Raw genomic sequence first — 25,831 nt, 5'->3', positions numbered from 1 at the left:
GTCAAACCCAAGGTAGGACTGCCTGATGTTTTTTATGGTAAACAGCAAGATTTTTTTTTCCTTTAAAAATGCTTGTTTGTTATATTTTCGTTTGAGACCAAGATCCTCTGGGAATGAATCACAGCGCATTGGTTTTATTATGTCACTTTTGCGCAATGAACCACAGGGGTGGGCCTTTTCTCTCCAGCCTAATGATCCATGTTTAAGGTCTGTTGAAGAATTTTTTTCTGCTATGGGGCTATTATATGACGATCCTGATCGTATCTCATCTGCTGAATCAGAACTTAGATGTTTGAATCAGGGGTCAGATGATGTTGAAAATTATTGCACACACTTCAGGAGATGGGCTTCAGAAGTTAAGTGGAATGATCCTGCGCTGAGATGTTTATTTTTTGCTGGTCTGAGTGAAAGGGTTAAGGATTTGCTAATTGCGTTCCCTGCACATGAGACTCTGCAGGATGCCATTGCAGTTAGCTGTTCTTATAGACAGGAGACTGAGGTGCAGGCTCAATGAGGTAAACACTCCTGTAATGTCAGTTCCTAGTCCCAAGAAAATCTGCTCTGACAGCGGGGAACCGATAGAAGTTGGGGCGATGTCACTCCGCTCTCAGGAAAGAGACCGGAGGTTCGCCGAGGGATTGTGTCTTTATTGTGGTAAAGCTGACCATTTGATTAACTATTGTGAGCGTCGTTTAAGTAAAGAAAAAAAAAAAAGGTCAGTTACGCCCGTATAGCTTGTTTACGCTCTGCAGGAGTATTTCTTTCTGGGAGTACTACTCTGCAGGGAAATTTGATTGAATTTCAGGTATTTGTGGATTGTGATTCCACACTTAATGTGATTGATAAAGAGTTTTTGGAAAACCTTAAATTGAAATCCAAACCTTTGTCATCACCTATTTCTGTGGTTGCAATTGATAACACTCCTTTGAAATGTATTACTCACAAGGTTGCTGCATTTCCCCTCACTATCAATGGAGTTCATCAAGAAATTTTGGACTTGGTTGTTTTGGATAATTTGCCCTCTCCAGTTGTTCTAGGATTGCCTTGGTTAAAACTGCACAATCCTTTATTGGACTGGTCTACTAATGTGATTAAGACTTGGAGTCCGAAGTGCTATGATAAATGTTGTAATGGTCGCATTGCGGCTGTGCAAAAAGGGGAATTACCTGTACCTATTCAAGATTTTTGGAGGGTTTTTTCGGAGGAGGAGTCGCAAGTTTTACCTCCTCATAGGGATTATGATTGCGCCATTGAGTTTGTTCGGGATGCTACTCTTCCCAAGAGTCGCTTGTTTAATCTGACTATCCCTGAAAGAAAGGCTTTAGAGGAGTACATAGAGACTAGCCAGGCTGCTGGTCACATTAGACCTTCTAAGTCGCCTGTGGCAGTTGGATTCTTCTTTGTTAAAAAAAAGGACGGCAGATTACATCCATGTCTGGATTTTCGTGAAATTAATAAGATTACCGTGCGCAACTTCTGCCTATTGCCGTTAATTCCTGACTTGTTTAACCAGTTAGTGGGGGCCAAGTGGTTCTCCAAAACTGATCTCCGGGGGGCATACAATTTGTTACGAGTGAAGGAGGGTGATGAATGGAAAACTGCTTTTAACACTCCGGTAGGTCATTTTGAGAATCTGGTGATGCCCTTTGGTCTTACCAATGTACTTGCATTTTTTTCAGAACCTTATTAATGACATCCTGAGACCTTTGATTGGTAAGAATGTGGTTGTGTATTTGGATGACATTTTGATTTATTCACCAGATCTAGAGTCACATTGGCAGAGTGTACGTGAAGTTTTGCAGTTATTGAGTGATAATTCACTCTTTGCTAAGCTGGAGAAATGTGAGTTTGCTGTGTAGAAAATTAGTTTTTTAGGGTGAGTCAAATAATCTCCGCACTCTGGTATTATTGAACCTGTTAGAACCCTCCTGTTTGTTTTTTCTATCTTGTGTTTTGCGGTTAAGTGACCATCTGCCTTTATATTCCAGCTCCGCCCTTCTGGCTGTGCTGGACTTCAGTGTTTGACTGTTTCTCTAGCCTGGTGCTTCGGTGCCTTTCTCTGTCAAGTTCGTTTGGTCCTCTGGGACCTCTAGTACATTTTGTCAGTTTGTCTTTTGTGTTCTGCAACAACTTCTGTTTAGGAGGTGTCCCATTTTTGTCCCAGCCCTTAGTTCTTTTAGGGACCCCTCCCTTAATTCTATAGGTCTTCGTTCAGACTAGCCGAGAACTAAGGCGGGTCTGTTCACTAGGAACAGGCAGCCTGCTACATCGTAGGGATTCAGCTTAGTCTTACTGTAGGGACAGCTTTCCCCTATCTTTCCTTAGTTCATGTTACAGATCATAACAGAACCTTCTGTTGGCCATCCAGTCTTATCAGCACTTTCTCCCCAGTCACTGCTGTGCAGGTTTTTATGTGTTGCATTAGTTCATTTGTGACTGTGGTGTGAAAAACAATGGCTGCCCCACTTATGTTTTACATAAAAGAAGATCAACGTGCAGTGATTGTTTTTTTGTGGTCTGAGGGTGCGTCCGATGCCAATATTCACCGCTTACTTCGTAGAACAGTGTGAAAAAAGTGTTTTGTTGCAAAGAAGTGAGTATAAATGGATAGACGTTCAACGAAGATAGCACAAGGTTCAGCCATGAAGAAGGAGCCGGACGCCCGACAACAGCGTTGAGCGTGCGCATGAACTGATTCTGTTGGATAGACGAGTGACAGTGGATTATGGGGCAGATCATTTGATGAAGAGGTGAAGACAGCGAAACATTCGTAGCTTGCAGCTCAGCCTAAAATATTTTTTAATGTGGAAATATGAAAGTTTGTTGACAGATGGACAAATATATATTGAAAAGTATGGAAGTTATTTCCATTTGTCTTTTCTGAAAGTTCATGAACACCTACTGCATATACAGTACACAATCTGTATAGTTTAGGCTCTAATTCATGAAAATTCAGAAAATACCAATATAAAAAAATGCAAGCCAATAAAATCAATACAATCTTTATTAATAATATATAATAACAAACACACAATAATTACAAAAAATAAATAGACAGAGAATGGAATACACAGGCAATGTGAGATATCACCATAGAAAAATGATGTCAAACTCAAACACACAGAGGGCTAATATTAAAAGCGTGGACAACGTTACGGGCCAAGCTTGATATTTATTAAAAAATGTCTACAATTGAGAGTTTTTCCTTATGAAATATAATGATGAAACTTTTCATATGGAAACAAACTTAATGGGGCTGTCCCATGAACAAAGTACATTTTAATTAACAGACCATAGAATAAAATTAGCAGATAATCGCAAACGGGGCATACTGGAATAATGTTATGTAAGAGCAGTAAAAAGCATATGGCCCAATGGCCTAATTTAAATATGTAATAACAAAGAATAAAAAACCCTGAAATAAATAAATAATGCAGATAATAAAGTATGATGCCAACAAGAGTGCCCCCCCGAACACAGTATGATACCCCCCACAGTGAATTCCTTCACAATATCCTCCATAGGCATTGTATGATGACCCTACTGTACCCCCCCAGCAAAGTATGGTGACCCATCACAGTATGATGCCCCAAATGTGATCCCCACGCAGCTCTCCATAAAGTATAATGGGCCCCATATAAATCTCCATACAGTATAATGGGCTCCACACAGTCATCCATACAGAATAATTGCCCCACATAGTCCTCCATACAGAACAATGGCCCCACATATTCCTCCATACAGTATAACAGGCCCCACATAGCCCTCCATACAGTATAATGGGCCCCACATAGTCCTCCATACAGTATAATGGGCGCCACATAGTCCTCCATACAGTATAATGGCACCACATAGTCCTCCATACAGTATAATGGCCCCCACATAGTCCCCCATACATTATAATGGCCCCCACATAGTCCCCCATACATTATAATGGCCCCTACATAGTCCCCAGCATCGCGGGCCAAATACAATCACTCTGGGGGTGATAGAAGAAGTAAGACCATAGTGGAAACCTTGCTGGATAGATGATGAATATAGCTACAGGGGTATATATGTTGCAAATAGCTTACTACATATTGAGGCTATGTGCCCACGTAGCAGATTTGATGCAGAGAATTTTTGCCTCTCTCTGGCAGAAAAAAACGCATGCAGATTTACATGCGTTTTTTCTGCCAGAGAGAAGCGTTTTTACACGTGTTTTCGCATGCGTTTTTTCAAGCACTTTTCCAAGCGATTTTGTGCATCACTTGGAAAAGTGCTTGACAAGTTGGTCACACAATATAAATCCATGCAACCAGCATGGATTTATAATGTGTGAACAACTGATGCTTTAAATGCTGCATCTATAGTAAAAAAAAGAGAATTAAAACGTTAAAAATAAAAAAAAACCTGTATACTCACCTCTCCGGCAGCCCCCAGTCTGCTCCCGGCCGCATCCTCTCTCTTCGGCGTCCCGCAGTGTACTGTCAGGACCTGTGGTGACGTCATTTAGTCAGCTGATGTCAGCGGTCGCGTGACCATCAGGTGACTAAATGACGTCACCGCAGGTCCTGACAGTACACCGCGGGACGCCAAGGAGAGAAGACGTGGCCGGGAGCGGGGGCCGCTGGAGAGGTGAATATACAGGTTTGTTTATTTTTAACTTTTTTATTTCTTTTTTCCACCGCGTGGTAGCCGGGATGAAGAGGAGTTGTAGTCTCCTCTTCATCCTGGGTACCACACGCTCCGCGATTATGCTGCAAATTCGCGGCCATTGAATTTAATTGAAATGCAGCAAATCCACATATACCTGCGGGTTTGCTGCGTTTCATTGTTCCTCAATGGCCGCGAATTTGCAGCGTAATCGCGGTAGAAATGGTCATGCTGCGTTTTGCAACGCAATGCGAATTCGGCGCGCAAATTAGCGCATCATGTGCACAGCACATCTGAATTCACATTGCTTTGCATGGCAGACTGTTTTACAAGCATTTTCGCAGCCGTAAAAGCGCCGCAAAAACGCTGCAAAAACGCAACGTGGGCAATTAACCTAAAGGCTATGACATAAACATGAAGTATATATGGGAATAAGGTAAGTAAGTATAACATTTGCAACTCGAATCTAACCAAGAGATCAAAATCAAGCTATATGAGAAAAAGATCCGTTATAAACCAACATGGCTCCAATAATGCAACACCAAGGTAGGGAGGTGATGTCTCTCCATACCCGACGTGCGTTTCACAATTAGAGTTTGATCAGAGTACCATTTGCATAATCGGCCCGAGTCTCTCGGATGCAAGAATCTACTGTCGCCTGCACCTGCCCTAAAGATTTTCAACGTGATCCTTTCGTTAATCTTATTTTATTTTTGTCATCAGTGTAATTTTCCATACAGAACATTTGTACATACCTGTGGGCATCACAGCAGAAGACGAGTACACTGCCTGCATTGCCTTCGCCTGACTATATACACTGTGTAAACATAGAGATTTCCACCGTTCAGTCTAAGTGCTGTCATTCCAGCTAAACATTTATTTCACTCCTGAAAAGAAGATTTCCAAGTGCCCATTGTAGACTATAATAGATTCTTGTCAGAGTGAGACATTACTTCACACCTAATTTAGAAAATTACTATCTACAGGTCAGTGGTAATGCAAACTACCACTTCTCTTATATAAACAGCCAGCACTAGCTATATACTGATAGCTCCGAGAGTGAGACACATGGAGGGAGTGCGAAACGCTAATGTATAAGACTTCATGTGTATGTGCCGCTTTGATCATCATTTCAACAGTTCATTATATACATTTTATCAATGTAAAAATTTACTAACTAGATAACATTGGTAGCCCTGTTTTTGAATGGACACAGGAGGTTTCTAATGTATTTATGGGGAAATTGTTACTTTAAAGAAGACCTCTCACAAGGTCAAAAGTGGCAACTTTTTCTCTTGTTTTATCCTCGCTGTTCCAAAAATATGGAATACTTATGGGAGCAGCGGAAATAAAATAAGAGCAAAAAGTGGTCAAAGCAATTGAGAATTCTACATAGCACAATTTTTTTATGCTTTTGTGAAGTTGTGCATACTTTTAGTCTATTTTTTATCATTAACTTTTCCATCAGATTTGAAAAAAACGTCGGAAAAAAAATATATTTTACAGGTTATGATTAACTTCGCACAGAATTGTTTTTTAATTGTACATTTGCTACTAAATTTCTACCATTTTTCTGATGTCTGTAAGCCTTTTATTTAGCTGTGCGATCCGCAAAAAAAGATACAAATTTGTCAGAGCGCCTGCTCCTGACCATTCTTTACACTCCCCTCCCTTCTCTCAGTGTTAGAGATAGCAGGAGGGAGGTGAATGGGGTTGTTCACAGAACTGTAGTGGAGAGAGGGGAAAGTATCTCGGAGGGCACAGAAAATAGCCAATAGATAAGGAGGAAGTCACATAGAGATGTGGTTTTCTATCATATTCTATGTGGCTGTGCACACGTCCGATTTTTTTCCTCTAACTGAGTGGTTCATGGAAAAATTGCAGACATGTCTGATTTTGATCCCAATGTTGCATCAAATTCGGAAATGCAAGTCTATGACATACGATTGAGGTCTGATTTTCACGGACTTACAGAATTGAGAAGGTGGAAAAAATTTTTGTCTTTTGTCTCCAAGTCCAAGAAAGACTGGTGCCACTCTGATCAAAGCCTGATCAAACTCTGATCAGAATAATCGCACTGTTTTTCACGGATGTGGAGAAATCGGTCACGTGAACCTAAGCACAATTTAGTACATAAGTGATCTGCACTACGATAGGTGGGAGTTGTTAGGTAATTTTTGCTTCAAGGACAGTAAATATAATAAATATATTATAGTTGTACCTACCACCTTATTGGGTCTCTTTTCTGTATACTGGATACACACAGAGTTCACATCCAGCCTACATTACCATGACAGACACTCCCACAAAAGAAAAAACATGTTGACCTGAAGAGGGCGCTGTACACAGGAGATGCCCTCACAATCTGATAGAATTGGAGCTACTGCAAGGAAGTGTGACCAATTATTGACAATTCTAGATGTGTCATGCTGATAGATTCCTACCCAAAAAGACTAAATACTGTTGTAGCGCCCCGAGGGTTCGGTCACTACAGAGGTATTGCATCTCACCCAGAGGTGTGATATCTCACTTCCAGGTAAGGATGGAGTGTGGCTCAGGACCCTAACACCCACATGCACTACACCACATTTCTGGGGGACAGGGCGACAATGCTCCCAAGAGTGAGCACAACTGCCCCTGTCCCTGGCTGGAGTGGGGGGAGGGAACACCTAGGAAGGGGGAACCAGGTAGTGTGTGGGTGGGGAGAGTAGATCCCGGGTGCACTGTATAGGGGAGTATATATGGTGGGCACCATCTTAGAGTCAAGGAGTAGAAAGTGAGAGAGAGCAGAGAGAGAAGGAGGCTGGGAGCAGGGGCTCTGCTCCGCAGGCAGGCCAAGTCTTAAGGCCTGGGCCTGGAGGAGAAGGAAGGAAAGGAGAGGAACGGAGGAGGCTCCAGGAGTGGAGTGAAGGGACCCCAGGGGTGCGAACCGGCCAGCCACCACCGCACGCCCGCCGCTACCAGAGTAGGGGGGTCAGGCCAAGAAAGGGAACCGGATCCCTCATCTAGTGGAGGAGAGCAACTACCCTCAGCTAGTAACTGGAGGCCGTGGCATTGCAAGTGTACGGCCCCTCACTAAACCCGTTAGGAAGGCACCATATAGGACCCAGGGAAACGGAACATACGTTTGCCCGCCAAGGCCCGAGGCAGCTGGACAGAAACGTGGTCAATTGTGGGGTACGACAGGCCAGAGAAAGGACACATGAAGGGGGTCCTGAAAAGCATTCCAAAGGTACCTGGGAGTTGGCCGAGCCCCTCACCTGGTGAGCGCAGCACGACGTGGGCGGCTATTACCTGCAGAAGTAGCTTGGAGTGTAAAACTGTGAGTAAAGACCCTGGACTGCATCACTGGACTCTGAGTCATTACTGTTGCTCCCGCGCACCATCACCCCCACCGTCTGCACTCACTGCCCTGAGGCTATACTCCTCCCGTGGGGAGTTATACTACCCTCTGCTGCGTACACAACATCAGCCTCAGCGGTCTGCCCCGCAGCGGCGGTTCTCAGTGACCGCAATCCACGGGTAGTGTAGTCGGACATTTAAACATTACAAACCAAATAAACAGATCCGCCACTGGTTTGACCACCCTGAGCCACGGGACCGGGTCGCCGCCAGGGAGACTACAACCCCTGACATTGCGCAGAGACCCGACTCCGGGTATTCCCCTATACACACAGCGCGTCACTGTCTTAAAATCAAAGGACATTAGTTTAAAGGGTTGGTCTGAAACCAAAGTTCCATTTAATCCTAAATGTATTTAATAATCAAATCGCTCTTCTAATATATGTTGTAGTTTGTTTTCTACATTTTTTTCTGTTTCCACTCTCCTTCTCTGCTCAATCTTCCTGCCTTTCTATTTTTTACTCCCATATCGATAACATTTTGTTAGAGAATTCCCAGTGCATGCTAGAATACTGAAACAGGACATCATCAGGAGGCAGCGGTCACTGCCACAGCTGCTTTCTTCACCGTGAAATGAAGTCTCACCAGTGACGTCCATTTCAGGGGTTTGCCGTTGGTTGACAATTTCAACGCACGATCAGTATGAGCTACATGCTTACAGTGTTAGATTTCCTTTGAATGAGAAGTGACAGTGCGCTCCTTCGCCAGCTTTAATGAGAAGTGATGAGCTGGCAAGAGAGTGCACTGCCACTGTGCATTCAAAAGGAAAGAACGAAGCACGCATGGAGAGCAGAGACTAGACTCGTCCTGAAACACTAATGAAGTCTTTTTCAGAGGCAGGTCTCTGCTCTGCCTTCTCACCTATTCAATTCAGTGTGCTCTCTTGCCGGGTCGTCACTTCTTATCAAAGCAGTTAAAAATAAAGAAATAAGAATTTTTAAAAAAATTAAAAATGCACATTCGGTATTACCACATCCGTAAAAGTCCGATCTATTCAAATCTAAAATGATCTAACCCATGTGGTAAATGCTGTAAAGACAAAAAAAGAAAAATCAAAAATCCAGAGTTGCCCTAAACATTGTATTTACTATAAATAAAAAAGATACGGATCTCGGAAAATGGTGGCGCAAAGCAACATTAATTTATTTTTTTTAATTAGGGTAAAAATTTTGTAAGGTTTTTGGAGCTTTTTTTTTATGCAAATAAGAAGCTGTGTTTTACAGTATCAGCAAATGCTGTGAGATTTCAGAAATCAGCGATTTTGTACCTTTTTTTCTCACCCATAGAAAACTGTGAAAGTGCAAAAAAGGGAGCAAAAACACACAGCAAACAGGTTTTGATGCATTTTTGCAGCGTTTTTTTTTGGGGGGAATAAAGCTAAATAAATTTTATTAAACTTTAGATAAATCACATATTTATTTTGCAAAAAAAATAAACTGCTATAAATCACCACAAAAAAACATTGAAAAACCTGCTTGCTGCGTTTTGTTTTTTTTTTGCAGCGATTTTGCACTATCTCATTGCTTTCTATGGGTAAAAAAAAAAGCTGCGAAAACACTGAAAGAATTGAGATTCTGCAACTTTAAAAAAAAGCTTTTGAATGCAGCTGCTGAAAAATTGCTGCGTGTGAACACGGCCGGAGACACTAACATAATAAAAAAACAAACTATATAGGTTTGATATCACCGTAGTCCTGCTGATCTGGAGAATCAAGCTGCCGGCTTATTTTACCCACACAATCAACGCTGTAAAAACCAACTCCCCCCCCCCAAAAAAAAAAAAAAACAATGAAAGAGTAAATAAAATGTATTGCTCTTGGAAAAGGGGAGGAAAAAAATAGAAAATTGGTGGCATCCTGAAGGGGTTAATAACTGTGAAGCTAATAGGAGAAAATAAATGACAACAGTACAAATATAATTTAGGAAAAGACCTGAATGTGCCCCCCCAAAAAGATAGACTTTGGGTCCAGACAATTGGGCAATTTATAACAACCGGTGTAAGGAGTCTTGGAACCCATGACCCCCAGACAACCAATCAGCGTCGTCCTTTTATTTTCTAAGCTGCCTCAGAAAGTTGAAAGCTGTGAGGTGATTGGTTCCTGGAGTTTCCCTTGCACTAGCTGCTAAATACACAGATTTCCCCACAGAGCTTTGGCTGCAGCACATAGAGAGAATAGAGGGGGCGGGGACACGGGGCGGGGTTTGTCTCCTAGGAGACGCCACTGAGCTCTCCTGCTGCTCTGGCCGCTCTGCTCTCACAGCTCCGGGCGGCCGCGCAGGAGCTGACGGGGTTGTGGGGAGGCTGTGCGACCCTGCACGGTAAACCGGGGACAAGCCGTCGTGTGGAGGGCCGGCTGCAGCAGGTGGGCGCATCAGTGTGTGCAGTGTGAACTCGTCGCAAGGACTGGGCGGTGAGGACGCAGTTTATGCAGAGCGAGCGCAGATAGAAGACGTATACTACTGTATATCTGTTATTATCATTCTATCTAATTATATCTAACTATAATCTATTATCTCTATATCTATTTATCACATATCTATATCTATCTGTCTATCTATCTATCTATCCATCCATCCCTTATCTATTTATATCTATCTGTTCTATCTATCTATCATCTATCTATCTATCTATCTATTATCTATCTATTATCTATCTATCCCATCATGTATCTATCTATCTATCTATTATCTATCTATTATCTATCTATCTACCTATCATCTATCTATTATCTATCATCTATTTATATATCTATTATCTATCTATCTATTATCTATCTATCTATCTATCTATCTATCTATCTATCTATCATCTATTTATTTATTATCTATCTGTTATTTATCTATCTATGTGTCTATATATCTATTTATTTATCATCTATCTATTCATCTCATATATATATATATATATATATCATCTATCTATCTATCTATCTATCTATCTATCTATCTATATAATCTCTGTAGATTATGTGCAGTTTTATATGCATTCTCTACATAGGTTGCATCTCTATAGCCATATGTGCATGTGTGTATATATATATGTATGTATATATATATGTATGTATATATATATATATAGATAGATATATTTTTTTTGCATAGTATTATTTTTGCATGCTCCTGTATCATGCTCAGTAAAATCTTTTGCACCGGTTCTCTATACCGGCGCTGTTGCCTGTGCACCGTAGTTAACCATAGTTATTCTGCCATGCTGTATAATGCTGCACTATGGTGCACAGCCAGTGGATGCTGCTCGTTCTTTGCTACTTTGGTGGCCGTGCATTATTACCTTTTACATAATATTTTGGGTGTACATTTGAGGTAGAAGTGGGTTTTTTTTTACCCAAGAAAATGTGTATGAAAAAAAAAGTACCATACTTGCATGCCTTCTAATCAGCCACTGACTTTTATAGAAAAAAATATATACAGTAATTTATAAGATTTTATCTTTTACAATATACCATATTGAGCAAAAAAATACAGACTGGTAGATGAAAACCTGTGTAATGTAAGTCTGCAGGATACCTTTGGATTATAAAAACCTGTAGCAGTGCCATCGTTTATGGATTCTTCTTTTCTGATGTGCCTGTGGGCTAACGTATTCATAGCTGTGCCCTCCTGGACCCCTGCATTAAACATACTCTGTAAAACAGCAGATTTTCCGTAAGGGAACAAACCGCTGACATTTTTGCTATGTGGGAATTTCATTAGAGCGTTTAGAGAAAAACTTTTTCTGCATGAGCAATTCCTGCTTTGTGCTCTATGGGCTTCACGTTGCACTTGTGTGTATAATAACTATTACGCGATGTGCACACAGAGTTTTTTAAAGCTTTTTTGGGAACTCTCTAAATCTAAAAAATCCACAAAGACTGAGTTTCTGTTTTGAAAGCTTAGCGAAAAGACGCTGTGTGCACATAACCCAAAGGCTGTGTTCACTCGTTGCGTTTTTGCTGCATTTTTTCTGCAGGCAAAACCTGCTCTCTTTGCAGTAAATAAGCTGCTTAAAAAAAGCACTGTGTTTTTTTGCTGCGTTTTTTACTGCTTTTTAGCTGCTCTTTTTTTTTTTTTGCTGCATTTTTCGTGCTGATTGAGGCTATGTGCCCACGTTGCGGAATTGAAGCGGAAAATTTGCGTTTCATTTACGCATGTCCTTTCCCGGAAAAACGCATGCGGAATTTCGCATGCGTTTATCGCGCTTTTTTTTGCGCGTTTTCGACATGCGGAATTGCCTTACGTTTTTTATTGCATTGCAAAGGCAATTCCGCATGCGGAGACGCAAAATTAATTGACATGCTGCGGATTTTTGTGCACATCAAAAACGCTGCGGAAAAATCCACAGCATGGGCATAGAACTTGCGGATTCTCATTGGGGACCATGGGGTGCGGATTACCAAGTGTTTTACAAGCGTTTCCGCTGCAGAAATTCCGCATGAAATACGCTTGTAAAATGCTACGTGGGCACATACCCTTAGTGCTTGTTGTTCCTGAGTTTTCTGCACCAAAAACACAGCAAAACCTGATACCTGCATTTTTGCCCTTACTCATTGCTTTCTGTTGCTGAAAAAAAACGCTCAAAGAATTGACATGCTGTGGTTTTAAAAAACGCAGCAGTTTTCCAATTCAGTCAGGAAAAAAAACAATGTGAATGCTTGAGATTTCTGAAATCTCATAGCTTTTGCTGGTACTGTAAAACGCAGCTTTTAATTTGCATAAAAAACGCAGTAAAAATGCAATATGTGAATATAGCCTTAGGCTGGATTCATACAGTGTTTCTGCTGGGTTTCATGGCATTTTGGGGCTTTTTTGGGGGGGGATTATAGAAATGTAAGATTTAACAGATGAGCTTGAGTTTTTGAGTAATATAAAAAAAAAGTATTTGTTGTCTAAGATTGTGTAAACAGTGCCAAATTTATAAAAAATGTAGCACACAGAGTGATACATATTACACAACTCCCTACAATTAGTGGACAGTTTCCTCCTCCTTATGGCACCTCACGGCTGGCGTACTTTACTCCAGTATTCTGCACAAAAAAATGTTGCACCCCCTTCATAAATTTGGCACATTTTACAACTCCTTTAAACCACATCTCATATTCTTGGACACTTTTCAAAACTGTCAAGAGAGATGCAAAATGTGTATAAAGCACATGAAATTTGCATGCCATGTGCTCCACTCCTGTTGACGTCGTTTCTGCCAGCGTTCTGGAGCGTTTTGCTCAGCAAATCCCCCCCCCATGTCATGATTGTTTGCAGCGTTTTTGACTTTTGCTTGCATTCCCCTCCCGAGACGCAGCAAGCTCTAAGTGAGGTGTTTTTAGGCATTTTCTAAGAATCTCAATTCTTCTAAAAAGTGCTTCAGAAATATCAACTGTCCAGATGACCTGTGTTGTCGCTTGGAATAGTTTTTTTATGTTTTTGGAGTGTTTATTTTGAAGTGTGGGTGTCAGAGCCCTTATAGACGAAGGTTTATGCTTATGGGGTAATGGTGCGTCCAGGCTCTGGTAGGAACGTATGGAAACGTCACAGGAAAAGTGTACCCCATCATTATCCCTTTTTCCCCTCTTTCACACAGCAGCTTTGTGGTCAGGATTTTGATTCAGTATATGGAAGACAAAATCAGGAGTGGTCCATACAGAAAATGGTATTAGGGATAACAAAATTGCACCTCTTCTGTGTTGTGAGTTAGAAATACTGATGAAATATGTGGACCAAAATACTGTAGAGGGAAAGTGGCCATAGTCTGGAAAATGTCATGTATTATTTGAAATAGCAAGAAAAATAAAAAAATGTACAAAAAAACAAAATATGATATTACTACGTAGATCAATTTTTTTTTATCTATTTATGTATCTATTTATCTCTTATCTATCCCATATCTATCTTTTTTCTGTCTGTCTATTATCTTTTTTCTATCTATCTATCTATCTATCTATCTATCTATCTATCTATCTACCATGAAGCTGATGTACCACTAGTCTGCCTTCCTTCTGCCACAGGTAACATTGACATATGGACAGATGTTGATACTTGATCAGATTGTAAGGCCATGTGCGCATTTTGCGTTTTTGACGCTTTTTTCCGCCCTTATTTGTTAACAAAACCTGATGAAAGTGCCGCGTGGGGTACTCGGCAGCCGGGCCTCTGGTCGCCGGGGGATATCACGGTGGCTGGCCCGGTCCGTGACCCAGGGCGGTCAGTGAAAAGGGGAAGATTATTATATGGGATTGGAAAGTTCGTGACGCCACCTGTGGTGTCTGGTGAGGATCACCAGCGCTGCAACAGTCCTCTGAGGCAGATGTTAGGGCAGCTTGTGATGAGACTGCTCCCCACAGGTGGAGCAGGCCTCAGGGCAGTGTAAGATGGTGTGGTGGTTGCGCTGGGCGTTTTAGTGCAGAGAGGGAGTGATGGCGCGGACGAAATAACTGGACAGAGGCGGTACGGTGCAGTCATCCGTGTCTTTACTCACAGTTCTTTAGTTCCACAGGGTGCACTGTCAGATTACAGCCTCCCACGTCACGCTGTGTTCACCGGGCAGGGGTTAAGTCCTTCCTCAGGCAACTTGGGAATACCTGGCAGAACCCCACTTTCTCGTGTATCTATTTTGACCGTCTTCACACTGGTCTTTTCTTCCTCCTGCTCTGCGCTGCCCACTCTCAGTCCTGTTCGGGTACTCTGAAGTCCCTCCTGTCCGTCGGAGTTACACAGACTTGCTTGACCCTCAGGGGACTAGAATGCGGCTACGATCCCTCTGTCTTTTGGCAGATGCGGGGCGTACGGGTGCCTTCCTGCATGCGCCGTACCCCCTGGGATCCCTTCTCAAAACGGAGCCTACTCCCTGCTCCCCTCTGGGGCCTCCAGACTTGGCCCTAACTGGAGCAGATCTCCTAATGAGACTCTGCTCCCGGACTGTTCTTCTGAACTGTCCCGAGCTGTTCTTCTGAACTGCTCACACTCACTAGACTCCCACCCTAAGATGGCTTCCCTATTTTATACTCCTACCAAGGTGCTCCCTCTAACTACTTCCTCCACCCCCACCCACTACTGGTTCCCCCTACCTTTGGGTTCCCCCCACTCCAACCAGGGTCAGGGCTCAGCAGCTGCGCTCTGCATGTTGCCCCTCCTGCCGGCTTGGGTAGTGTAGTGTTTAATGCAGGTGTTTGGGGTTCTGTGCAGCACTCCCTCCTTACCTGAGAGAAGAGAGACACCACACCTCTTGGTGAGGTGCAGTACCTCTGTGGCGACTGAACCCTCAGGGGCGCCACATTCCCCCCCCGGTAAAACACAGCACGTCCGCGGGCTGGAACAAAGCAAAACAGGGATATTTGACATGCAAAATTTTTAACAATGCATTCGCATATAAGATTAGGAAACAAAACATTTCTTCCCTTTATGGGAGGCACATTTTCTTTAAACGTTACAGGTTACATTTTCATAGACATTATAAAACTTTTTAAATAACATTTTCCTTTTTCAATAACCCTCAACGTAGGCCCTGAGCGTGGCTGCTGGGCATAGGTGATCCTGGTGATGGACCACATCTTCCAGGGCTCAGCAGCTGCGCTCTGCATGTTGCCCCCCCTGTCGTCCTGGAGTAGTGTAGTGTTGGATGCAGGTGTTTGGGGTTCTGTGCAGCACTCCTTCCTTACCTGAGAGAAGAGAGACACCACACCTCTGGGTGAGGTGCAGTACCTCTGTGGCGACTGATCCCTCAGGGGCGCCACAAAAGCAAACTGAATGAGAAACCTGAAGTGTCATGCATACAATGCGTATTTTTGACTTGCAGATTTGGTGCAGAATGTCAATTCTCCGTACGTTTTTGCAGCATTTTTCACCCATTTACTTCAATGCAAAAATGCACCATAAAACACACATTTTTGAGGATGCATTTTACTGCCAAGAGATGCTGAAATGCTGCACACAAAATACTCAATGTGTGCACATTCCCTAATTGTATTGTGTATGCTCGCATCCATAGTCCAAAAATGACTGAATTTAGCAGTGATTGATTTTCCTAAGTTATATCAGAGGCTCTTGTATCATGGACTGTAAAGACTTTCCCTCTCTATCCACCATTGTTATTGCCAGTGCACCATGTTTCGCCATTATTTCACAATGTTGTATCATTCATAAATATACTGCGCTACCTTTTTAATAGATGGCCTCACAAACCAAACAAACCCCATTATAACTTGTCTGCCAGGTGCAGTGTTTGTCTATTATGTGACAGATCCGATGCTGAAGTTCTGTTTTTTTTTTTGCTATTCCTGTAATGGAAAAAAAAACAAAAAAACGCCAAATAAATCTTCTCACAACAGCATCAGTTTGGGGGCAGGGTTAATGCTGACAGCATTGTGAGAAGAGCGCTCTAGTTGCAGGAGTGTTGCTAATGACACTCAGCTCTTGCTACCACACTGACTACCATGAGAGAAGATCTGGAAGTGTTTGTAATCACCCGCAGCTCTGATTTATACTACTGTACACTGTAGCTGCAAAGATCAAGGCGTGTTATTTTTTCTCCTGCACGACGCCTCCTCTTTATGATTGGTCAGTGTCATGCAGGAGACAAAGTGTACGCCCCCCCCAGAGAGGAATCTCTGGTAGCACCTAGTTGGGGTTATTGTCAGTTCTAAACTAAACTTTACAAGTTAATACCTCCAGAACAGAGATAAGAAATTAAAAATTACATTTATTTACCTATGCAGCCAATATTACATGAGAAGGCAAGTTTAATACTAAAATTGGTGAAACATCGTCTTTAATGCTGCATTCACACATGGGCGCGTTTTTTTACCAAAATTGTGGCATTGTCTTGTTGTCTAACTGCAATTTTCAAAACTCTCAGCAAACGCCAAAAACTGTATGATTCTACTGCTGCAAAAAATGCACCATGGACGCAACATGTGAATACAGTCTAAATATGATGGAATCTGCATCTGATGCAGGTGTTAATGTAGCTAACGTTTGTGGATTGTCCTGTCATTGAGCTGTACACATACCTGTCCTCTGAATGTGATCAAATGTCAGATCTACCTGTGTCGGAGAGGATGCCAGAGCTAGTGGTAGATTAGCTTCATCCTCTGAAGCCCATTCTTGAGAAGGAGGAGGCTTGCATTATTCAGGGTTGGGCAGTGAGTGTGCCCTGGACATTACTCATCATGGGACCCCTTATCTATGACCAAACACTTCAGCAGGTATTCTTTTTATACTACTAGATAGCACATGTGTAAAGTAGACAGTAAACTGTAGATACACTTTCATAAAAATTTTTGGCAAGTCATAGAGACATCTCAGAAGGTTTGCTCAGTGGTAGTCATGGTGCTGAGACCCCTACCAACTATAAAAATGAAAGGACTCTGAAACTGATGCTAGACTCAATAGAAAGCCTGAGGCCCCGAACAATCAAGCCTGGCGATATTCACACTGGTCTTGATGAGGGGATATGTAAGAGTCAGATGCTCCTAATTCATTAAGAGGCCTACACTTCTTATAGAATCATGAGCGGCTAACGAGTGGTGTGTGCCTCCATGCGCCGCAGCACAAATCCTACTCCTAATCCTAATTTTTCTCATAAGGGTTTGCCACATGCCTCTGCTCACCATGAATAAGACGAACTGTGGGGCCATGCCCCCGCTGCTCCCCAACTCCTCACAGAGCTGGGAGAAACTGGCACGAAAATGCCAAAAGACGCAAAAAAATTTGCGTTACCCCCAAGTTTTGCCAAAATTTAGCAATTTTTTTAAAAAGCTTTGATGAATCAGGCTCTAAGTTAATCTTCAATTTTGTAATAGAGATTGTCCACAGCATCCGAACCCCAACTGATCAAGGTTTTCCACTACTTTAAAATTGATGGCCTATTGTCATGATAGGATATCAATAGATTGATGGGATCAGTCTCTCAGGATCCCTACCGATCAGTTGTTTGAAAGGGCAGCAGCGGTTCCTGCCAGGATCTCATCCACTTTATTGTTTACCAGGCACAGCTCCGTAATTTTATTCATTTATTATAGCTTTGAGAATGGCACTAATCTGCATTTCCAAACACAGTCGCTACTTCAAGGACCTGCACCCTGCTAGCAATAAAGTGCTTCCTGGAGGTCTGTGGCAGGGGTGATGAGAGTCAGGCATCCTCCACCTGTTTATTTTAGGCCTGTCTTAAGGATAGACTATGAGTCTTGTAGAAAAGAATCCAATATAATGGAAATGTATTATTTGATCCATTCTGTATTGGTGCCACTAAAGTTGACCATAAACATGGGATACCTGTTGGAGGAATATTCATTTGACCTCCAGTTATCTCTCCCGACTCTCCCATACACATGGCTCCTAGGCTCAGCAGTGTTAATATGTTTTCAATGGGACGAGAGCCGCTACCAGACATCTCTGGCGGTGGTCTATCTCCTCTGAAAACAAAAAGATCGTGCAGAGTCTTGAGAGATTCGGTAGGTTTACAGACACACCAGACCGTTGGTTGCTCCACCAGGATCATCGGGTTTGGTCAACTTTCATCTATTTGCATATGGGGACCTTAAGTCAGTCAAGGTGGTTCGCAGAGTTGTCTACTCTGCTCCTTAAAAGTCAAGCTGGTTGTTGAAGTTGTCTACTCTGCTCCTTAATTGTCAAAGTGGTTCATGGAGTTGTCTACTCTGCTCCTTAAAAGTCAAGGTGGTTTACAGAGTTGTCTATTCTGCTCCTTAAAACTCAACGTGGTTTGTGGAGTTGTCTACTCTGCTCCTTAAAAGTCTAGCTGGTTGTTGGAGTTGTCTACTCTGCTCCTTAAAAGTCAAGGTGGTTCGTGGAGTTGTCTACTCTGCTCCTTAAAAGTCAAGGTGGTTCGTGAAGTTCTCTACTCTGCTCCTTAAAAGTCAAGATGGTTCGTGGAGTTGTCTACTCTGTTCCTTAAAAGTCTAGCTGGTTGTTAGAGTTGTCTAGGTGATTCGCGGCGTTGTCTACTCTGCTCCTTAAATCCGCTGTATTTTGTTCGTCCCTAATCTTTGATAATTTCTTTATTGACTTTTTATATCCAAGTGTTTTGACTATTATTTTCAAAGGGGTGAAAATTAAAATTAGTAGGTAAGATTTAAGACAACAGGAGAATGTAATGGTAGAGCAGTTGTTATAGCAGTCAGGTTGCAACTCTTCTTTGTTACTGGACCAGTAAAAAAAAAATTAAACCTGAAATGTGATTGGCTTCTATTTTTTTATAGCACATTTCCGTTGTGTTATTATGTGAGCTTGTCAGCAGCACTGTGATATACAACCCCTGGATGATGATCAGCAGAGGTCTTTCCATCTGGACATGTTGTACTTGTCGCTATGATTCACTATGTATGTAGGCCTGGTGTAATATGACCTGCTTGTTATCTTCTATGTTGATTTAGAGGTTTCAGCTACTATTGCCACAAGGTATAAAAGAGCAGTTATTTTTTTGGCATTTTACTTCCTTCTTATGTTTTTAGTCTACGTTTACACCCCTTTTTAGGCTACCATAAGTAAAGTGAACAAATAATACAAAAAAAAATCACTGCATCATCACGCTCTATCCACTTTGGTGGAACTGGCCAGGACTGGCGTGAAAACGTTGAAAGTTGTATTTTTGGTGCACAAAAATGTTGGGACTTGTCAAAGTGTCCCATAAATCTCACAGTTATTTGTCATCATCATACACATTTCTGCTAGATGTCCACAACCAAAGTGATTAACAGTAAATAATTATTAATCATAGCTCAGTCAGTGGTACAAAGTCATTTTACATTAAAGCCCATCCCAACACATTTTTTTTTAGTTTTTGGTAAAGCTAAAAAGTCTAGTGCTGGGTGGGGAAGCAACCTCAGGAGGCAGAGGTTCACTAATTCCCCACTTAACACCCAATTTGCATGCAAATTAAAACGCTAACTTATCAATAATGCAGCAACAGATAGAAGATATAAAGGTGTCAATGGATATACACTTCAAAGACCTGCATGTCCATATATGTAGTTTTGGGGGAGTTGATCTTACTTACAAATTCCCTTGAATGCTCCTCGTTTCGGTCACTGCTTCGGATACTGCTACAGTGGTGGCCGAGCATGCACAGTGCTTACAGGCTCTTTTTAATAGAGCTTGTAATCGCAGATCTAAGTATTACCAGATAACTGGATCCGGCCAGCTTTAGTACCACAGCGCTCACCCGATAGTGCTGAGGAAAACCTGCTTCCACTGCATTGTCCAGCGCCCAGTCCTTTAAAATCGCACAACCATGCTACTGGTCTGAACTGTCAATCTTCCAGGACATACTGCATACCGCCTGCTGCCGCAATCAGGAAGCTAGGAGGCTGAGGAGTGGTGCGCTCCTTAAGGTGAAACATAGGTGAAAAATAGTTTTCTGCAGTCTGTCCCCTTGTGTAAATAGAAAGTGCACTGCTGACAATCAACATGGGGGGTGTTCTATGGTGTTATCACATTTCCATACTGCATAGAGAAGCCCATCAATGTGTGATTAGTGGGGCTCATCATTGTTTACACAGATCTAATATTGATGACCTTTCCAAGGTTTATGTCGCCAGTATCTTAGTAGTGAACTACCCCCTTTAAGCTTAAAATAATGTGCAAAGAACTTGTTATAGACTGATCAATAGCAGACTTGAAGTATTGAAGGGAACCAGTCAATAGAACCATGGCTTCTGCCTGACTTCAGCCAGGTATGTCTATTATAGCAAAGCCATGTAGGACAGGGTTAAATCCTAGCACTGCAGGTCTTAATTAGATGCGCTTGGCTAGCTCTGACTAAGAACCAGGAAATGGGTTCACCATGGGTCAATCTGTTGAATGTTGAACAGAGTAGGGAGTGTTGAAGCTGGTGAGTGACCAGCCAAAATGTGAGCTGTAGCTGGGAGAGAGACAAGCCAGGGTGTCTCTCTGAATGGAGACTGCACGGGTCAGCTAGGAAAGCTGAGCAGTCTATGTGTTGGAGCTGCAGAGTAAAGTATGTAAGGTGCAGCCTGTTCAATGTAAACTGTGCATGGAGATGAACACTTCTGTTGGGCCCAGGAAGCTGCTGGAGCTCAGAGTGAAGGTGATACCGAGACTGGTAGGACTGTATCTCTTCTGTGTATGAAGTTTACTCTGGGACAATGGACTGTAAACTGTTCGTGTCAGCCGTCATATGCGCCTGCTAAATGAACTGTAATTTGCTGTGCCCAGAAGAGGCTGTTTTTGGTTTTGAAAATCTTGGAGTTTTATGAAAGCAATAAAACTGCACGTTTGGACCAAACCGCATTGCCTGTGTGAACGCTGCCTAATGCCTACCTGAGAGCATGAGTCCCTACACTATCTATTGAACATCTAAAATGCGTCAGTGTTTTGAAATTCCGGTGGGCAGTGCCAAACTAGTGTGATCTCTCCCTACCGTCCCTGGCCGGCTTTCAAACTACGTTTTCTCTGAAACACCTCAGTGCAGTTGCACACAACCAGACTCTGATTCATGCTGACCGTGGTTTGGGCAGCATGAATCTAGTGCCACTTTCCCTTTAAAGAAAGGGATTAGAACAAGGGTTTGCATTTCTCCCAAAAACTTCACCCCTCTTGTCCAAAAGTTGTGTCTTGTAACTTGGCTGTGGCTGCTTTATTCATGTGAATATGATTGAGCCGGGATGCCAGATGCCGCCCATAGACAAGAGTGGGGATGTCTTAGAGGGGGGATGGGGTTTAATACTGATCCTTTTGTTTTACTAATCCTGTGCACTCCTTTTAATTCCTTAAATACTGTGCAAATCAAAACCATTAATAATGACCGATATAGTTACCGATCCTCGAGTTCAGCCGTTATCATGGCGCATTCCCTGGCATATGAACTGTTTTCTAAAAGTATCCCTTACAGATTAGATGTGATCGGGTTCTTGGTTAGCCAGGAGGAATGATCAGAGGTTTCCTTTTCATTGTAAGATGAATGGATTTTTAAGACTCCTTAAAAGAAGCCAGTCACTTTATCCTTGTACGTCTCTCATGCCAAAAACCTATGGTAAGCTGCCGGAGACGTGAACTCATTGTCCCCGCTTTGGCATAGACACTGTAAATAGATACAGAATGGTAATTCTTCTTGCAATTAGATATGGTTTAAGACGTTCACCATTGAAAGCACAGGAACTTTGATGTCCGGGCTGTTGTGCGTTGTTTTGGCCCTGCAAGGGTTACCTGAAATGCTACTGTTCTGCGAGCCTGGTGCAGGCCGAACAAAAGACAGATGTATAATATACTGCAGAGCCGGCCTCTAAATACTGTACGCCCCATCCGAGCGATCAGAGGGATTTATATCAAAGACAGATCTAAGGACTGAGCCTCCAGATATTTTGGCTTTATGATACCACTAGCTGTGATAAGTAACTCATTTAGGTGAAGGTTGGATTAAGGCTGCGCCAAGTCAGACTTTGTAAAGGGCTGTAATAAAGTCCTGCAAAAATACAACTTGCCTTTACTCATACCCCTGTGCCTTCATAACCCCATGTACTCTCATTTATTGGAGAAATACAGTGAGGAACATTGCCAGGTTTACATATCCAATTCTTAAAGGGGTTGGCTGGCTTAGGAAACCCATGTTTGTAGTGATCTCGAGAGTTATTCGAGAGGGTTATGGCCGTTAAATAATAATGATGAATGCTATTTAGGACACTCATCTATTACTAGGAGCATCTCTCCTTCTGGAGGACCCAACGCGTCCATGCACTACACGGATAGCCTATTGATTTCAATGCACGCTTTTTTCCTCTTGAAGCGCTGCAAGGAAAAGTAACATATTTTTCCAAAGACTAAAGGCCCCCATACACATTAGACTAAAGTCGGTTAAATCGGTCGATATATGCGGATTAGCTAACAGTGTAATATGGATGAGGGTCTCCGGACTTGGAAAGAAGGATCCGGCCTGTTGGATTCCCAGCAGGTGATATTTCTTTTTCTTCGGAAGATAAGCCTCTGCCAGATGATTCTGGCAGCAGCTTTCTCATAGAGAACACAGGAACACCTGGGCCAAACTGAGTCAGAGGAACTAGCCATCAGCCAACAGCTATCTAATGTGAATGAAGCTCTACAGTCTAATTCACGGTGTGTCCTAATTTGTGCCAGCCAAAGCCACCTTACGCCTTAATCCCTTGACTGGTTTTCTTCAAAAAACTGACCAGCAACTTCCAACAGAATAAAGCAAGTGTGAACAGGTGCAAGCTGCTATAACTGCATAATATACAAACAAAAGCATACAGCAGCATTCTGTAAGCTCTAAGATGTATGCAGACATTCAATATACGGAATTTGGACTGCATTACTGCTGTATAGAAAATACTTATAAAATGAAGTTACTTAGCTCATAAATTGGCCAATTCATGTGTGCCGACTAGCCACAACAAAGCGTACCTTTTTTGGATGAGACCCTAAACCTAATATTTATCAAACATACCTCTACAAATTTAAAGGTCAGGAAGGATCCAGCATTGAGTCAAATATGGAGGCAGTAACCATCTCCAATAGAATGCTACAAAAAACTGACCAATACCTCTCAATAGAATAAAGCAAGTGTGAACAGGTGCAAACTGCTATGACTGCATCATATACAAACAAACGAATACAGCATCATTCTGTTGGAAGGTGCTTGTCAGTTTTTTTTTTGTTGAATACTATTGGAGGTGGTGGCTGCCTCCATATTTGACTTGAGTCTCCTCCCATCAGCTTAAGGCTATTTTTAATTAGTGCTGGTGGTTGATGGGCTCTCATGAATTGGCCAATTTGTGCGCTAAGTACCTTCATTTTATAGTATATGCTATATTGCAGTAATGCAGGACTAAAATATATTCAGTGTTTGCATACATCTTAGTGCATGCACAGTGCTGCTGTATGCTTTTGTTTGCATGACTGGTTTTCTTGTCCATGTGGTATCCGTTTTAAAATTGGACGGCATACGGAGCTATGCAAGTCAGCAGGGCCATTTACACATCTGTTTTTTTAATGTATCTGTATACCCAGTCTGAGAAAAATTCTGCAGGTGTCCTATTCTGCTCTGTGTTTGCATATAGATCAGAATGTAGGAATAGTCTGCTTCAATTTAAAAATAAAAACGGGTAGAACATGGAAGCCGTGCTTGTGCTTTTTGTTCTTTACTGATGCAGAAATCAAAGGGGGTCACAACATCTGGATGTCTGTGATGAGTTTACCATCATTAAACCTTTCCAATAAAAAGGGACATTGGAAAATACAAACATTATTCTACATATAACTGTATTAGGAAAAAGAAATGGCTTCAAGTAAGTACAGAATTTTTTTTTTTTTTTTTTTTTTTCAAAATCTTCAAAAACATTTCAGAGGTCAGTTGTGGCAGGGCTTGTTCAAAGCCTGTGGCAACAAAAAAGTCACATTCATTATGTTAACTGCATGCCAAATGATGGGTGAGCATCTTGCTGCTTTGGAGTTGACAAAGCCATTTAAACAGGTGGTCTGATATTGTTGAAATCCCTTTATGCTGGCAGTGCACTCTAAAATGAGTGGATTACAGGGCTGGGACCTCGAGAGATCACATGTAATTTTTGTCGAAAGCCAGCAACAAGTATTCAGTTCCCCTGTAGCTCCATCACACAGGAAATGAGGCATCACATGCTGCACAATGACAGCTGAGAGACACTTTTTGTAGCCACTGTTTTTGCTGTATGTGGAGATCCACAATAAAATATCCTATATTTACAGATCTAGATAATCAGATAATAGATCCTATATTTACTGATCTGGTTAATCAGATAACAGATCCTATATTTATAGATCCAGATTAAAACAGATCAGATATATTTCTAGATCCAGATGACAGATCATATATTGACAGATACTATATTGACAGATCCAGATAATAACAGATCCTATATTTTTACAGATCCAGATAATAACAGATCCTATATTTATAGATCCAGATAACAAATCCTGTATTGACAGATCCAGATAATAACAGATCCTATATTGATAGATCCTGATAACAGATCCTATATTGAAAGATCTAGATAATAAAAGATCATATATTGAAAGATCCAGATAATAACAGATCCTATATATTTACTGATCCAGATAATAACAGATAATATATGGTTACAGATCCAGATAATAACATCATATATATTTACAGATCCAGATAATAACAGATTATATATTTACAGAGCCAGATAACAGATCATATATTGACAGATCCAGATAATAACAGATCCTATATTGATATATCCTAATTATAACAGATCCTATGTTGATACATCCAGATAATAAAAGATCCTATATTTTTACAGATCCAGATAACAGATCCTATATTTATAGATCCAGATAACAAATTCTGTATTGACAGATCCAGATAATAAAAGATCATATATTGACAGATCCAGATAATAACAGACCCTATATATTTATAGATCCAGATAATAGCAGATTCTATATTTACAGAACCAGATAACAGATCATATATTGACAGATCCAGATAATAACAGATCCTATATATTTACAGATCCAGATAATAACATTATATATGTTTACAGATCCAGATAATAACAGATCCTATATATTTATAGATCCCGATAATAACAGATTCTATATTTACAGAGCCAGATAACAGATCGTATATTGACAGATCCAGACAATAACAGATGCTATATTTACACAGAATTCCCAAAATATAGTATTTTAAAAAGGATTTCCAAACCAAGCAACACAAAGTTTACAGTTTTTCTATGTCCTCACACAATTTCATCTTGGTAACTCTTGGAGGAGTTATTCTTTCTGAGCTACTTGGTATGGGTTATCCATAGTTT

The 25,831-nt window shown here is 41.6% G+C and overlaps 1 protein-coding gene across 3 annotated transcripts in view; it reads left to right on the top strand.

Annotated features, from left to right (window-relative positions):
• TNFRSF19 (TNF receptor superfamily member 19) overlaps positions 1-25,831 on the top strand; it is a 95,377-nt gene that overhangs the window by 2,733 nt on the left and 66,813 nt on the right. The window contains exon 1 of one of the 3 annotated variants that reach the window (XM_073662212.1): positions 10,232-10,399. The exons of 1 other annotated variant lie outside the window; for it this stretch is intronic. The gene's annotated coding sequence lies outside the window, so the exon portion shown is untranslated. Of the gene's footprint in view, positions 1-10,231; positions 10,448-25,831 lie in introns of those variants that run through there. One more of the 3 variants, XM_073662211.1, reaches the window with a different exon arrangement.

This window comes from Phyllobates terribilis, unplaced genomic scaffold (assembly GCF_046119375.1).
Source record: "Phyllobates terribilis strain yellow unplaced genomic scaffold, ASM4611937v1 Scaffold_2__4_contigs__length_985480577, whole genome shotgun sequence".
In the NCBI taxonomy this organism is placed as follows: Eukaryota; Metazoa; Chordata; class Amphibia; order Anura; family Dendrobatidae; genus Phyllobates; species Phyllobates terribilis.
The sequence above is the reverse complement of the archived record's forward strand: the minus strand, read 5'-3'. Positions and strand labels throughout refer to the sequence as shown.